Source organism: Leuciscus leuciscus (genome assembly GCF_965113295.1).
Source record: "Leuciscus leuciscus genome assembly, chromosome: 6".
In the NCBI taxonomy this organism is placed as follows: Eukaryota; Metazoa; Chordata; class Actinopteri; order Cypriniformes; family Leuciscidae; genus Leuciscus; species Leuciscus leuciscus.
In genome coordinates, this window is record NC_138730.1 from 35,698,555 (window position 1) to 35,716,281 (window position 17,727).

The following is a 17,727-nucleotide window of genomic DNA, read 5'->3' on the forward strand; positions in this document are numbered from 1 at the left end:
GGCCGATAGCATGCACAATAATCCTGTTTTCCACAGATAGAGCTGAATTTTAGTACTGGAGGTGGTGAGTTTGTGCCAGTGATAACAACCAAAAAATGCCCCCTTTTCTCATTTACAAAAATATGCCACTGTATAATTATACAAAATATGCCACTGTGTCTGTAGATTGCTAGCATAATGCAACTGAACTTCCAGTTCTAATACGTCACAGTGAGCAGAAACTGTAGACGATTTGTATTTTATATGTATTTTATGTGTCAGAAGTTACAATGAATGACCGCTTGTGAAGAAACAATTATAAACAAGTTTTTTTTCATAAAACAAAGCTTTTAAATGGTCAATTTATAATGAAATTCAAACATTAAATGTCGTTTTGATAGTTCACCCTGTAATGAAAATTAAGTAATCATTTACTCACCCTAATGCCGTATGCCCTTCTTTATTTTATGGACAACAAAAGGAGAATTTAAAAAAGAAAATGTTCTGTTGGTGCTCATCCATATAATATCAGTGAATAGCGACCAGCATCAAGCTTTTTAATAAAGACACAAAAGTATCACAGAATGATCCCATGCGACACGTGCCGTATATCTCAAGTGTTTTGGGGGTATGATAGGGTTTGGTGAAAAACATGTATTATTTAACATTCTTGACCTTGGCCGTTTGTATTCTCGCTTCTCATTCGTGAGACTTTATAAGCACCACAGTTCACAACGTCTTGCCCAGAAAAAGCACACAAGTTGTAAAAAATCAAGATCAACAAAAATGCGATATAAAATTCAACCCATGCACCACCTTCTGTAGAATACAGAAGTTATTGCATTCACATCTGTCAACTGTCATCTGACAGTCATCAGACAAACGGAGTTCAAGTCAGGTGATATTGGACTTAGTGATTTTTTGGGGATTTCTAGGTGGTGTATTTCATGTTGTGTTTTTGTTAATCTTGATTTCTCACAACTTGTGTGCCTTTTCTGAATGAGACAGAGTGAACTGTGCGCTAATAGAGTCTCACGAGTCACAAAAGATCAACACCCATGGCCAAGAATTTCGTTAAATAATAGGCTACATTAAATTTCTGTGTGTTTTTCACCAAACTCTCTCACAGTGATCATTCTGTGATACTTTTGCATCTTTTTAAAAAAAAGTTTGATGCTGGTCACTATTCACGGACATTACCAATAGACGAGCACAAGCGGGACAAAAAAAACAAAAAACAAAAAGTGTGGTCCATAAAAGAAGGAAGGGCATACGGCATTAGAACAACACCAGGGTGAGTAAATGCTGACTTAATTTTTATTTTAGGGTGACCTATCCCTTTAATGTGGTGTGACTGCGACAGATCGCCGTAGCTGCCTAAGTTCAAAGGGGAATCGATCATCTCTTCCTCTTTTACTATAGCACAAAATAAAATTTTGAAATATACAGCAGAAATTACTGAAATGAACCATCTCTCATGTAATCGCGCAATCACTGTTTCCATAAGACATCCATAAAACTACTTGTGAACAAGTCATGGATGTCACTTGCAATATATAAAAAAATCTTTATATATTTAACAATGAAATAATTAAGACACCAGTGCAATTAAATCTAAAAAGTATGTTTTATGATTTTATTAATGTCTTCTAATTCTGAAAAATAAAATAAAACAAAAATAATAATAATGGAATCTTTAGTGTCGATTTTCTCAAAACAAGTTATAATAATATTATTAGAAAGAAGAGACTTTTTCTTTTTCATCTAGTACATAAAACTCAAAATGTGTTTCTGAACTAGCAATTGTGGTTTTAAAGACTGCGGGTAGAGATTATGGCACAGTGTGGAGTATAAATGCTGTGTGAAGAACTCGATGGCCAAAGGAAGAGGATTATTTTGGGGATTCAGTGCAGCCCTGTGTATTGTTAATTTATGTAAATCCATTTATTGCAGTTTGGATCCTCTCTTGAAATGCTCAAGGTTATATAAGTGTTTTATTACAAAATTGACCAGATGAATATTCTTCCAATGCATTGAGATACAATAAAACATTTAGGATAAGTATTTCAGTTAAGTTTTTCCTTCAGTGCCTGGAGCGATCTCAAAAAATAAAAAAAATAATTGTGATGGTGGAGTGCCTTGTGTCATGACCTGGTTTGATGTACCACAACTGCCCTGTTCAATCTGTGAAGATAAAACAACAAAGAGCCAGATGTGGGAACACAAGTTATTAAATCACTGAAAATCAGCCCCACAGCCAAAATCAGAAGGCCTGTATAAAGTTTGGCCTTGGAGAGAAAAGAGATCTTCAATTTCTCTGAGCTTTATTGACTGATGTCACTGCGATATGAAGGACGACCCACATTCGAGTGAGTGTTTCCACTGTGCCCAGCTGGACCATAAAGTCCTATTGTACTTGACTGGACAATGAAGGAATGGACGTCAATCAACTTTCTGCAGAGACGGTCAATAAAGGACATGCTTTTAATTAAGTGAAGATACAATATAAAAGTTTATGAGTCTCTTTAAGAAGTGGGCGTTTTGCTTTAAACGTCCAGTGAGAACAGAAAATAAATAAGAGGCGAGGAGAGAAAGGAATAAACTAATTGCTTAACCTTGTGAGATCATTTTATAAACATTTAATCCGCTCAAATAACAATACTCAAAAGTGCTTTGCATATGCACTGCTTGAATGCTGCTGTTTTTATCTATTACATGATCAGTTTGCTTGGCCTGAGCTAAATATAATCCTGACTCGGAGGATGCATTGCTTCCTCTGTTTCTCTCTCCTCCATTCCTTGTGTAATCCTCTCCTGCTGTAAAAGAGACACACATCTCTTTTTTTATTTTTTTTAAATGCAACAATTCTCTCTCCAATTTTCTGTAAAGCAGGGACACTGAAAATATGCCTTGTACATGCTATTGTAACCTTGGAAATGTGAAGAATTGTAGCTTATGGGCAAAATTAATAGCTTTATCACAAAAAGCACATGAAAAGTCTACCCTAGTAAAAAATATACTAAAATGTATTTGAAATACATTTATTTTATGCTAAGTATACTACAAATACATTTTTATATTTATGTACTTAATATAAACACCCTGCAATTGTACTGTTGGTATACTAAATTGTTATACTTAAAGTCTGCTAAATTGGAACAACTCATTTTGTACTTAATGCACTTCAGTTATCCGGATATAGTGCTGAAGTTCAACGAAAGATATACTTAAAGGGTTAGTTCACCCAAAAATGAAAATTCTGTCAGTAATCACTCACCCTCATGTTGTTCCAACCCCGTAAGACTTTTGTTCATCTTCGGAACACAAATTAAGATATTTTTGATGAAATCTGAGAGCTGTCTGACTTTTACTAACCCAGAAAAGTTAGTAAAAACATTGTTAAAATAGTCCAAGTGACTACAGTGGCTCAACCTTAAAGGGATACTTCACCTCTGGAAAGATGAATGTGTATTTAAAATAGGTCATTTATGTAGAAGAAATGTGAAGACATTTTTGAATTTGGAGCTTTCTAGACTGAGAAAAGCCAGAAAATTTATTTTTGGCTTATGTGGATGAAAGACAACAACTCCCAGAATGCACTTGCTTCGCTGCCCTAGGAGGCCACTCCAAAGCCACGCCTCCCGGTTAGAGAGCGCAGTTGAAAACAACAAGGCTAGGCTACTAGTGAGTCTCCGTGACGAGTTTGCCCGGGATATCGAGATCGCCCAAAATGTCCGGGATTCGCCTTTTGCGTTCTACAGTCGCCATTCATCATGTTTACTGTGGCGAGCAGGACGAGGCTGAGGGCCGCGGGAGAAAGGCGCGAGGCCAGTGGTGTGATTACTGAGACGCACCGGTCTCCTATCTCTAACGGAGGAGCGGGAATTTTCTTAGCAATGTTAAAACGCACATCAACCGATCACTTGTTTAGCGTTCATGTAAACACTACATTCAGATTCACCAATCGGAATGAATTCAGTTAGATTGAAACAAAAGGTGTGCATGTACACAATGAATGGCGACTGCAGAAAGCAAAAGCCGAATCCCAGACATTTTGGTCGATCTCGACGGCCGGACATGTCCGGGAAACAGAGGATGGTAACCCCTACTACTCAGCTTTCTCCTACTACTCAGCTTTCTCCACAGAACAAGAGCCTGCTAGCTTAGCTTCCAAAGAAAGACGGCTGAAACTATGTGTGCATTCTGTGAGTGAGATCCCACCCTCTATGGGCGGGTTGAAAACATGCGGGACAGCCTACTGTCTACTACTAGGGACTACTGGCTGTAGTCTTTAGCCTCTGGCCAGAAAATCCTCATCGGAGGATTTTTTCCAGACAAAAAATACATAAATCTCTCATCTCAGGGGGATATGAGGGTGGAAAGCACGGTAATTCGAAAATACTACAGGTTTTCTACTAATACAAAGCTTAATGCTAAATCCTGAAGTATCCCTTTAAGTTTATCTAGAGACGATAATACTTATTGTGCGCAAAAAACAAACAAAAACAACGACTTTATTCAACTATTAATTTTCTTCTGTGTGGGCCTCTGAGTCAGTTCACGAAAGCGCCACGACGCATGCGCGAGAACTGAGAAGATGATGCTCATGATCATTTGATGGGAAAATCATAGACAGTATATAAACTGGACACAGCGACCCCATAGGTTTCAACGGAGAAAAGTGAAGCAAATTAGAAGCACTCATTTCCTGATTGCAGAGCGAACTGCGCAGACTCAAACTGAGCTTGACGACGTGGATGAGACGTGAGCAGCCTGTCTGACAGTTGTAAGTCTTCTAGGAGATGTGCCAAGATAAATCTGAATCATTCCCTTCCGAAACTTGCAGAGACGGAGAGCGTGAGTAGGAGCTGTCCATGAGCTAGGAGCAGGAGCAACTTTATGACTCTCTATGGGCTTCTCCCTTGACTTTATGCCTCCACGTCCCCCCGATTGACTGCGAGCTTCTCCTCCTGTCTCTACGGTAATTTCCAGAGAGTCGCGTGGTTATGACGCAAATCGTTAGCCTATTTTTACAAAAACTGCTTCTACGTGGCCATAACGTAAGATACAAGGTAATGGAGCATTTTATACATTGTCGTGTTTCTTTAGAAATAAATAATGGACAAATGGAGTCTTTAAACGCCTCAGATGTAAAGTTATTCGCTGTCAAAGTGACGCCAAAATGAATGGGAGTCAATGGGATGCTAACAGCAGGTGAAGGCTTGTTAGCCAATGGCGGCCGCCGGGGGTGGTACGGAAATCGAGAGCTCGATTACCCCCCTGGGGAAAATAGGCTTGAGATGAGCAAAATCGGTCCGCCTTATTGCTCTGATGTCATGCTGATGTATGTCAAAAATCTCTCGCGAGCGCAAGGCACACGTGTCGGATTCTGCAGGCGAGGCAGTTGCTCTCCACCGACTGCGCTGATCAAAAGCACGATGGGAAACGACTTGCTGACGACACAGCTTAATGCTCATTGGTTTAAACAACTGTGATGTATTGTTCTCTTTTAAAATGTTTGATTTTAAAACTCTAATATCATGTTTTATGTGTATGTTATGTGTGAATATTCCCAAACTATCTGACAGTGCGATCTCTTTGGGTTATGCAATTTAATTTTTATAAAAAAAATTAAAATAAATAAAAACACATATGTCTGTATTAAAGAAAAAAATATTGATAAACATGTATTTGGAATGGAATTAAATGACAAGTACTTTGTGTCTTGTTCATTTTATTTATTTTCATATAAAAGCAACAGAACTTGAATTACATCCAGTTTATTATTAGCAACACTGTGCACGAGCGTGAATCCCGCGATATCCATCTTTGATCTCACAGGTGTCAGATCCACTACGAGAAAAGAGAACTGTCCGTCTTGCCTGCGCTTTTTTCACTCCTCCTCTCACTGCAGCCGCCTACTCTCGCATACATTTCAGGCGAGGCAAGGCGCATCTCAAACAAGCCTAGTGTGAAAGGTAAGCCATTCATTTTGCGGCATTGGTAAGGGCCAATTCGTATGAATTCATACGAATGACCTACCCCTGACCCCGCCCCTAAACCTACCCATCACGTGGGTTTAGACAAATCGTACAAATTAGCCAACTTTTTATCATTCGTACGAATTCGTACGAATTGGTCGTGAGATAGCGTTGGACATCCAGTTAATGCACACTTTAGAACCATTTTAAACACTACATCGAGACCCATCTGCAGGGCCGGCCCGAGGCATAAGCGAACTAAGCGGCTGCTTGGGGCCCCCTCGCCACCAGGGGGCCCCCAATCGAGTTTTTTTTTATTTTATTTTTTTACATATTAATTAACTTAAACAAGTGACAAATGAATGAAAGGATTAATAATTCAAGACAAGAAAATTCTGATTTCATGATCAATATACCTGCCTACAACTGCTGCTGTGTCTGCCAGTGTTTGAGTCATGCGCATAACCTCGCGTGCATAGACAATTTGTGCGCAAAGTCACGGTAATGTTAAGCCATGTCACAAAAATTTTATTTGATCAATGATTTATCCTTTAAATGTAATGATATTCAGAACAGAACAAGAATAAAAAAATAACTATAAACAAGCCAAAACGAAATAATTTAAAGCGAAAGTGAAAGTAAGCGGCGTTGGGCTCACGTATCTCTCTCATTAGAATCAAAATGTTTCAACATTCGCGATGGATTTGGATGGTAAACTATTCTTTATCATAGGCTTTGTACTTCACTCACGTTCCAATATCGACGGAAAAAAACATCCTCTTCACACGCGCAAAAATGTGCTTGGAAACATCACAGTGGAAGATTACAAAGCTGGAATATGTTGTGTGTGTGCGTGTTTGTGTGTGTGTGTGTGTGTGTGTGTGTGTGTGTGTGTGTGTGTGTGAGTCGCGGGCGCGATCGAACAGTGGAAACATAAAAACATACTCCGTCATGTTCATACAAGACATCGTTCAAACTGCAAAGTGTTGCAAAACGTTGGAGGATATTTTGCAAATCATTTTTTTAATATGTTTTGTGACAGTTTCACTAGTTCACACTTACAAATAAGTTAGATAGAATAAATGCGTATTTGGCGTGCTGTCCGAGGAGAGGGCTCCGGGCTCGGTATTCGGCCCGAACCCAGAGTACTCCCCCCGTATTCCTGGCTGTAAAAGATTAAGCCAAGAGTGAGGAGTCGGGGTGGTGGAGGGATGCTGGAAAACTGTCAAGGAATATTAGGTGAGTTGACAGTGTGGATATATATATATACTTCTTGTCATGCTGATTAGGGTAGACATAATTGTTTGATGACGAGAAGATTGGATTGATTATTTGAACGTGCTCCTCCCGAACTTTGTTTATAAAACATCATTTGTTTTCAGAAGTTTCCAAGAGTTAGTAAAAGAGTAAAAAAAAAGTTAAAACTTTAAGTATCTATTTTTTATTAAGTATTTATTTTGTATTAATACATAACCTCATTGTATTAATTTATAATGTAACATTATAGCGTGACATTGTGTCAATAATCGTCAAGCACAGGTGACTCTGCGTGGTGGGAGGGGGCCCCAAATCAAATTCTGCTTAGGGCCCCCAAAAGGCTCGGGCCGGCACTGCCCATCTGCGTCATCTTCTCAGTTCTCGCGCGTCATGGCGCTCTCGTGAACTCACGTCAGAGACCCACACAGTATAAAAAAAAATAAAAAATTGTTGAATAGTTTGCGCACAAAAGGTATTCTCGTCGCTTGATAAACTTAAGGTTGAGATAAAAAATACATTTTCTGGCTTTTCCCAGTCTAGAAAGCTCCAAATTCAAAAATGTCTTCACATTTCTTCTACATTAATGACCTAGGCTATTTTAAATACACATTCATCTTTCCAGAGGTGAAGTATCCCTTTAAGGTTGAGCCACTGTAGTCACTTGGACTATTCTAACAATGTTTTTACTAACGTTTCTGGGCCGGCAGATGCAATTACCTATAGCAGCCTATAAAGGAGTGAGCCAGCTCTCAGATTTCATCAAAAATATCTTAGTTTGTGTTCCGAAGATGAACGAAAGTCTTACGAGGTTGGAACAACATGATTTGATTGTGCAGTGGAACAACTGAAAGTATAATATCTTGCATTTAAAGACTTATATTATACAGAGATACTATCCTTACTAATAGTGATATTAAACACATGTTAAGGCTTAATATTAAGAACTGTGCATTGTGCAATAAAGAAGTGTTCAAATAAAGTTTAATTATAATTATTCTATTTGTAAGCCTCAAGCGATGTCAGTATACATTTTTTATGGATTTGTAGTATACTTATTATGAAATAAATGTATTTTAAATTGTATTTTCACTAGGGTAGTTTAGTCAATTTTGTGAGTGTTTAGCCTTGAGAGACTTCATTCCAAATTCAACGCAGACACATCTGGCATGTTTTCCAAAACTTGGAAACAAATGAGAAAAGAGAGAGATTTCGTGAATAAAGCAGAAGGGGCTGTTATTGACATAATGAAAAACAGCTTTTAATGAAACCAAGCTCTGATTGGCTAAAGTCACTACATTGTGTCATTTGGTAAAGTTGCATCTATTGAAAGGGGTTTAAAAAAATAAAAACAGTCTGTGTTGTGGTCTTTACAATATCACGTACTGGTTGTAAAATAACACATGCAGCTGACAGATTCTTCCCACTTTCATTAAGAATAATTCCACAAGTGAAGAATTTGATTTACCTTTGGCCACAGATCCAATCTCAGAAGATTACAATAAAGGAGTCATTATGCAAATCTTTTAATTTGCATGTGAACTACCCATGAACATTTTCATTTCAGGTAGAAGGGTTATATGTCGCCATTTAATCACACATTTCTGGCATTTCTATTTCTCCAAATGAATGAGCATCTTGATCCTGTCTTTTTTTCCACAGTAATCTCAATTTTGTGATTGCGGGGGAAAAGTATTCTTACATGCATCTATGACCTTTACATGCTTCTGTACGAAAAACCTAATCTGATCACCATATCACACAAAAACTATTCACACCCTGTCAGATGCCACATTTTTGTCGTTATCTGCAAAAAAGATGTAAACATTGTTTTCGACTTCATACTGTTTTTGGCAGCAAACTGTCACTGCAGCCCAGAAAAAAAAACTAAGTTAAATGACTCAGGCTAAACAGCACACTTTCTTGATCTTTTACTCTACTACAACTTATTGGCTTCCTCCCAGTAGGCTAGTTAACACAGCTGCTATATAGGTGACTTTTTGTGGGGACACAAGCCTTAACAAAATGGAACTCCGCAAAATTGGCCTACATTTGTCAGAGCTATGACAGATCTTGGCCATTTCATACCCCAGTAAAGATCACCTTTAGTTTATGTAGGGTAAAAAATGCTTTGGCTTGTATAAGTGTATATGGTAAACAGCTGTGTGATCATGTGTCTCTCAGTGTTTGTGTGTATGTGTACAAGGTCACCTGTGTGAAAAAAAAGTTACAGAAATAGATGTACAGTTGGTAAAACAAGTAAATACAATAAAAACCACACTATACACTCTTAAAAACAAAGGTTTTTTATTGGCATTGATGGTTCCATGAAGAACCTTTAACATCCTTTCCATTACAATAAAGGTACTTTGTTGTGGAAAAAGGTTATTTCGATTTTTGGAAGAAAAGAAAAAAACTGTTCTTTTTAAAGGATACTTCACTGCAGGCCAAATGGGCTTTAAATAAAACGTGGCTGCCTATACAGTAGAAAGAACGATGGATGATGGTCTCAGATAAAATCGATGCCATCATTACTGTCTTTACAGTGTGTACAATCGCTAAGGACTAGGAAGCCTCCGGAGCTTAAGTTCAGTTATGGTAATGGGTTTCGTTTTCTACATGCGCTATAAGCGGTAGACCAGTCACAACAGACTGGGCCATCTGGCCAATCAGAGCAGGCTAATGGAAATGAGGGATTTAGAGAGCGAGAGAGTCTCTTCGGATGAGTCGTTTGAGAATTGTTGAAAAATGTGATGTGCAATGTATATTATGAGAAAATGAAAGATATATATATATATATATATATATATATATATATATATATATATATATATATATATATATATATATATTACATTTGATGCATGTTAACCTGTTGAGACCTCCTAAACAAAATTAGGAACCTTTAAAATAACGTAATAGGGGCACTTTAATAACTCTCTGTCGATCCAACTGTGCTTGTGCGGGCTACAGAAATGCAGAAGTATAATCTGTAGTTTTCACGAAAGCCCTGGAGCTGTCCAAAATGTTTGCATTTTGCAAATTGCAAATTCAGCGGACATTTGCCAAGAAAAAAAAAAACTACATTTGTTTGTCCAGGTAATACGGAAAACGAGTAAACACTCTTCATTAACATATACTAACGACATTTATATCAAAAATATTATGCAGCACAACCGTTTTCAACATAGATAATAAGAAATGTTTCTTAAGCACCCAATTAGTATAATAGAATGATTAGAAGGATCGACACTGAAGACTTGAGTAATGATGCTGAAAATTCAGCTTTGCCATTACATGAATAAACTACATTTTAGGATATGTTAAAAAAAAAAAACATTTTATAATCATTCACAATAAAAAAAATTGTGAGCATAAAATAATTATTTCAAAAACATTTTAAAAATCTTACCGACCCCAAACTTTTGAATGGTAATTTATATTAAGACAAGAACTATTTGATGAAGACAGATTTTAACAAAAAAGTTGGGTATTTTCCATAAATGTCAGGCAGTTTCAAAGGTTACAAAGGTATGCAATTTATTTACAATTATTGTTTCATGAATTATTTAATGTGTCATAATCTTTTTACTGTTCTTTTTTAATGCAAAGCTTGTTTCATTGTGGCAACATGCCCTGCTTCTTCTGGTTTGTAACAGAAATGTTCAATAGCGTTAGTGAAGTTTTAAGGTATGTGCTTGCACAGAAATTGACTACCCTGAGAAATATTCACAGGAGAAAAACAAATGACAAACTTGCCTCAGCCTCTCCTCTGTAAAATATTTGGGCCCTGTAAATGGAAAACAATCTAATTAACCGTTAAATTAAGGTGGTACACAACTCCTGTGCCTGTCACGGAGCTGAAAACATGCTTTATTTCACTTCATTTGTCACTGTACTGTATGTCGCATCCACTCAAAGAGAGACTACAGCGTTGAGTATTCATAGAACAAGGGCTTTACCTTTCAGTTTGAGGTAGGAAACAAATGCATCTCCCTCATCTTTCAGCTCATGAATATACCGTTCCTCTGCAGCCTCCTTGGCAAACAATGGAGAGTGATTGCTCAGACAAGCAACCTTTGTTACACACCTTTCCTTTACAAGCTCAAGAGCCGTCGCTTATTTTGTTCCACCACACAAAGTCGTCGTGGGATGTCAAAAGATCTAATTTGCATTAACACAAGGACATGAGCTAAGGTGTAGCAATTAACCTCGCACAGAATGGCATGGACGCGGGGGCTGAGGCATTGGTGGACTGGCCAGACCGAAAGGGTCTCACACACAACACAGAGTAATGCGAGCTGCTCAATAAGCCATGCAGCCCCTAATAGTTCAGTCTAATTAATGTAGAAGAGCTCTTGTTCCGGCATTTTAATGTCGGTAATAGTCCCTCTTTGTATGTTAGTGTCTTTGCAAAGGTCAAAAAATGGGCCGTACATTATTTTCAGTCCTTAAAGGGATAGTTCACCCCAAAATTATATAATTCTGTCATCATTTACTCACCCTTATGTCATTCCAAACAAGTATGAATTTCTTTTTTTTTTTTCTGTAGAACACCAATAAGATATTTGGAATAATGTTTCGAAAAAATTCTTTGTTCGTGCAATGAAAGTCAATGCAGTCCAAAACAACACTGAACCCAATTGACGTTCCTTGTATGGACCAAAAAAAAAAAAAAATCTTCAAAAATCATACAATTTTGGAACAACATGAGGGTTATGAGAGAATTGTAGATCATTTTTGTAACTATCCCTTCAAGTTTTATAAAGGAGGTCCGGGGCCCATTCTCAAACCGTCCGTCTCTGAAATTGTTGTCTTCCTTGTGAGCCCTGAGTGTCCTCTGGTGACCAACTTAATGCATTAAAAAAATTGAAAGGACTCAACCTTCCAGAAAACATTCTATTAACAAATGTTCTTATTTTCCAGGCAGATTGTCCTTCTTTCTAGGCTGCTTTAACCCTTTCATACATGAATTATGATAACCTCAGTCAGGATTTTTTTTTGCTATGTGTTTTAATTGCTCTTAGGGCATGAAAAACAAGATTTTTTTTTTTTTTTTTTACACATTTTTCAAAGAGATTTTCAGATGTCCACTTGAGTGGACAGCATGCGTTTATGGTTTAAACTGAAGATATACTGTATTAAATATAATACAATAATCAAACAGATAAAGTATGTGTATTTAACAAACTAATCAATAAAATTACATCAAATCATCTGAAAACTATAACATATATACAAAAAATATAAATGTGAAATATTGCAAAGGCAATTGAACTTCATACAAGTTGCACTTCGCGTATCTTTGATATCAGAACATGAGGACGTGATTCCATCAGAATTTCCTACAGCCTGTCAATGTACAACTGTGAAAAACCACTCAGATGCTCCCTCCAGTGCACCAGAGTATGTCAATTTACCCTTATTAGCTGATAATTCTGATTATGTTCAAGATGGACACATTTCTAGCATAGCCCTCCTCTGAGAAAACCAAGCGATACGTTTTTTTCAGTCTCATCTGAAATGAGCAGTGTTGGGGGTAACGCATTACAAGTAACATGCATAATGCATTCAGATTACTTTTTTGATGTTACAAGTAAAGTAATGTGTTACAAGTAACATGCATAACGCATTCAGATTACTTTTTGATCTAACAAGTAAAGTAATTAATTACAAGTAATGTGCATTACGTAATCAGATTACTTTTTGATGTTACGAGTAAAGAAACGCATTACAAGTAATGTGCATTACATAATCAGATTACTTTTTGATGTTACGAGTAAAGAAACGCATTACAATTACGTGCATTACAAAATCAGATTACTTTTTGATCTAACAAGTAATGCATTACAAGTCACATACATTATGTAATCACGTAACTTTTTTTGATGTCAGTGAAAATTACATTCTAATAATACAAATACATTTATAGTCAAAAATAGTCACTGCAGATTAAGTATTTTCAAAAACAATATTCACAGTATAAGTATGAATTGTAGCTGAAATATAGCCATTGTATGAGGTCCACTATAGTGGACAGATGATTAATCAGATTTTTCTCCCAATCTAAAGTCAAAACTCTGAAAATTTTACTGTGATTTAACTCATTAGATATTGCTTGATGCTGCAATATTTTTCTTACCTACAAGAGTCTCCTAGGATAGAAGGAATGGGTGGATATTCCGGAGCAACTTGGCATTTCTGACTGACTATTGGCCATCTTGGTTTAAAAAAAACAAAAAACATATTGATATTGATACATGGCTTGCTGTTTGGTTGCAATGTATAGGATGATGCACCAGGGTCCACTGAAGAGGTTGATGTGCAACTACGCCACCAAAACCCATGCAAATTGAAGAAAATGCTTTTTTAATAGCTGTCCACTGTAGTGACCAGTGACACTATGCATGAAAGGGTTAATAAACTATAAGTGTGTTCATGCTATGCTAATTGCCATTCAGCTTTTATAAACAACTTTCATAAACTGCCTCATTTTGGTTGAGCCTAGAGAGGTATAGAATCCAAAGACAATCACAAAAAAAAAAAAAAAACTTCCTTGCCCCCTTCAGAGCATCAAGTGAGATAATGCTGCAGTTAACTGTCTTTGTCCCATCCATGTAAAGTTGCATGCTTTCCTTCAACTCATGAGAAGATTATCTTGTCAAGCTCTGCAGTGATAAACAAATATTGAAGAAAAGTGACAAAAAGTGACAAAACAGACGCATTGAGAAACAAAACATACACTGTTACATGACATTTATGAGACTAATACGATGATGAACTTTTTTTACACACCTTCCTTTACAAGCTTCAATAGATCTGTGATGAAGAGGACCGGCCAAGGTCCTAAAACATATGTCCACAAAATTAAAGGAGCAGTACAACTGTTTTTAGCATTGTTAATAATAAGAAATGTTTCCGCAGCAAAAAAAAAAAAAAAAAAATCAGCTTATTAAAATGATTTCTGAAGGATCATGTGATACTGAAGACTAATGGCTGTTGAAATTTCAGCTTTGCCATCACAGGAATAAATTATATTTTAAAATGTATTAGAGGGGACCTATTATGCCCATTTAAAGAAGTTTTGATTTTGTTTTGGGGTCTACTAGAATGTGTTTTCATGCTTGAATGTTCAAATATATTTCATTGTTTCCACATATTTTACATTATTGCAGCAACCCAGGCTGTGTCTGAAATCACCCCCCATACTCTTAAATAGGGCACTATTTGAGGGAACAGCCATTTGTAGTGGTGTCCAAAACCATAGTGGATGTCATCGAGTGCACTCATTCAATCCCATACTGCACTGCAGTAGTGAGTATGTAACGGATTGACTGGGTTTTTCTGGGGTGCCAACTTATAAGTCTCCTTATAAGTAACATTTTTAAATCTTAAAAGTCAATCCTACAGAGGATTCAGCTTGTTACTTTTAAACAGATGAACCCAATTGAACAAAAGGCAATAATATAACAGATAACAATAAATCAGTTTGCATTGCATGGATGTTTTGTATTCATTTCACTCTCCTGCATTAACACAAACAAACAAAGAAAAGAAAAAACAATTCAGACAACCATTTGATGAGGAAATAATTCACAATCAGAAAGAGAAAATAAATAAAATTAATTAATTAATAAAAAAAAATATCCAACAATTTCTTTGTGATGTTCAAATAGTTTCTCCAAAATACTTCTACAGTTTTTCTAGAGGTACCTCTCCTACACCGGATTCATTCAATTTCAGTTTTCACTGACCCTTAACCAATAAACAATACGACTGGTATAACACCATCCATCCATCCATCCATCCATCTTCTTCCGCTTATCCGGGGCCGGGTCGCGGGGGCAGCAGTCTAAGCAGGGATGCCCAGACTTCCCTCTCCCTAGACACTTCCTCCAGCTCTTCCGGGGGGACCCCGAGGCGTTCCCAGGCCAGCCGGGAGACATAGTCCCTCCAGCGTGTCCTAGGTCTTCCCCGGGGTCTCTTCCCGGTGGGACATGCCCGGAACACCTTCCCGGGAAGGCGTCCAGGAGGCATCCGGAAAAGATGCCCGAGCCACCTCAGCTGGCCCCTCTCGATGTGGAGGAGCAGCGGCTCTACTCTGAGCTCCTCCCGAGTGACTGAGCTTCTCACCCTATCTCTAAGGGATCGCCCAGCCACCCTGCGGAGAAAGCTCATTTCGGCCGCCTGTATCCGGGATCTTGTCCTTTCGGTCATAACCCACAGCTCATGACCATAGGTGAGAGTAGGAACGTAGATTGACCGGTAAATCGAGAGCTTCGCCTTACGGCTCAGCTCTTTCTTCACCACGACAGACCGGTACAGCGACCGCATTACTGCAGAAGCTGCACCGATCCGTCTGTCAATCTCCCGTTCCATCCTTCCCTCACTCGTGAACAAGACCCCAAGATACTTGAACTCCTCCACTTGAGGCAGGAACTCTCCACCAACCTGAAGCGGGCAAACCACCCTTTTCCGACTGAGAACCATGGCCTCGGATTTGGAGGTGCTGATTCTCATCCCAGCCGCTTCACACTCGGCTGCAAACCGTCCCAGTGCATGCTGAAGGTCCTGGTCTGATGGGGCCAACACGACAACATCATCCGCAAAGAGCAGAGATGAAATTGTGTGGTCCCCAAACCTGACCCCCTCCGGCCCCTGGCTGCGCCTAGAAATTCTGTCCATAAAAGTTATGAACAGAACCGGCGACAAAGGGCAGCCCTGCCGGAGTCCAACATGCACCGGGAACAAGTCTGACTTATTGCCGGCAATGCGAACCAAGCTCCTGCTCCGGTCGTACAGGGACCGGGTAGCCCTTAGCAAAGGGCCCCGAACCCCATACTCCCAGAGCACCCTCCACAAGATGCCGCGAGGGACACAGTCGAATGCCTTCTCCAAATCCACAAAGCACATGTGGATTGGTTGGGCAAACTCCCATGAACCCTCCAGCACCCTGTAGAGGGTATAGAGCTGGTCCAGTGTTCCACGACCAGGACGAAAACCACACTGTTCCTCCTGAATCCGAGGTTCTACTATCGGCCGGATTCTCCTCTCCAGTACCCTGGAATAGACTTTCCCGGGGAGGCTGAGAAGTGTGATCCCCCTATAGTTGGAGCACACCCTCCGGTCCCCCTTCTTAAAAAGAGGGACCACCACCCCGGTCTGCCAGTCCAAAGGCACTGTCCCCGACCGCCACGCGATGCTGCAGAGGCGTGTCAGCCAAGACAGCCCCACAACATCCAGAGACTTGAGGTACTCAGGGCGGATCTCATCCACCCCCGGTGCCTTGCCACCGAGGAGTTTCTTGACTACCTCGGTGACTTCAGCTTGGGTGATGGACGAGTCCGCCTCCAAGTCCTCAGCCTCTGCTTCCTCAATGGAAGACGTGACGGCGGGATTGAGGAGATCCTCGAAGTATTCCTTCCACCGTCCGGTGATATCCCCAGTCGAGGTCAACAGCTGCCCACCTCCACTGTAAACAGCATTGGTAGGGCACTGCTTCCCCCTCCTGAGGCGCCGGACGGTTTGCCAGAATCTCTTCGAGGCCGACCGATAGTCCTTCTCCATGGCCTCACCGAACTCCTCCCAGGCCCGAGTTTTTGCCTCCCCAACCACCCGGGCTGCAGTCCGCTTGGCCCGTCGGTACCCATCAGCTGCCTCAGGAGTCCCACAAGCCAGCCAGGACCGATAGGACTCCTTCTTCAGCTTGACGGCATCCCTTACTTCCGGTGTCCACCACCGGGTTCGGGGATTGCCGCCTCGACAGGCACCGGAGACCTTACGGCCACAGCTCCGAGTGGCCGCGTTGGCAATGGAGGTGGAGAACATGGTCCACTCGGACTCAATATCTCCAGACTCCCTCGGGATCTGGTCGAAGCTCTGTCGGAGGTGGGAGTTGAAGATCTCTCTGACAGGGGATTCGGCCAAACGTTCCCAACAGACCCTCACAGTACGTTTGGGTCTGCCGAGTCTGTCCAGCTTCTTCCCCCGCCATCGGATCCAACTCACCACCAGGTGGTGATCAGTTGACAGCTCCGCCCCTCTCTTCACCCGAGTGTCCAAGACATACGGCCGGAGGTCAGATGAAACAACCACAAAGTCGATCATTGACTTCCGGCCTAGGGTGTCCTGGTGCCATGTGCACTGATGGACACCCTTATGCTTGAACATGGTGTTTGTTATGGACAAGCTGTAACTAGCACAGAAGTCCAATAACAGAACACCACTCGGGTTCAGATCAGGGGGGCCGTTCCTCCCAATCACGCCCCTCCAGGTGTCACTGTCGCTGCCCACGTGGGCGTTGAAGTCCCCCAGTAGAACGACGGAGTCCCCAGTCGGAGCACTTTCCAGCACCCCTCCCAGAGACTCCAAGAAGGCCGGGTACTCTGCACTGCCGTTTGGCCCGTAGGCACAAACAACAGTGAGAGACCTATCCCCGACCCGAAGGCGCAGGGAAGCGACCCTCTCGTTCACCGGGGTGAACTCCAACACATGGCGGCTGAGCTGGGGGGCT

The 17,727-nt window shown here is 40.1% G+C and overlaps 1 protein-coding gene and 1 long non-coding RNA gene across 2 annotated transcripts in view; one reads left to right on the forward strand and one right to left on the reverse strand.

The window, feature by feature from the left end:
- Nucleotides 1-4,431, reverse strand: part of LOC309501586 — a 460,649-nt gene extending 456,218 nt beyond the window's left edge. Inside the window, exons 1-2 of the long non-coding RNA XR_014206939.1 lie at nt 4,316-4,431; nt 3,412-4,257 (exon numbers count right to left, since the gene is read on the reverse strand). This is a non-coding gene — a long non-coding RNA (uncharacterized lncRNA). The remainder of the gene's footprint in view (nt 1-3,411; nt 4,258-4,315) is intronic.
- Nucleotides 1-17,727, forward strand: part of LOC309501506 (uncharacterized protein) — a 496,325-nt gene that overhangs the window by 178,681 nt on the left and 299,917 nt on the right. The window lies entirely within an intron of this gene.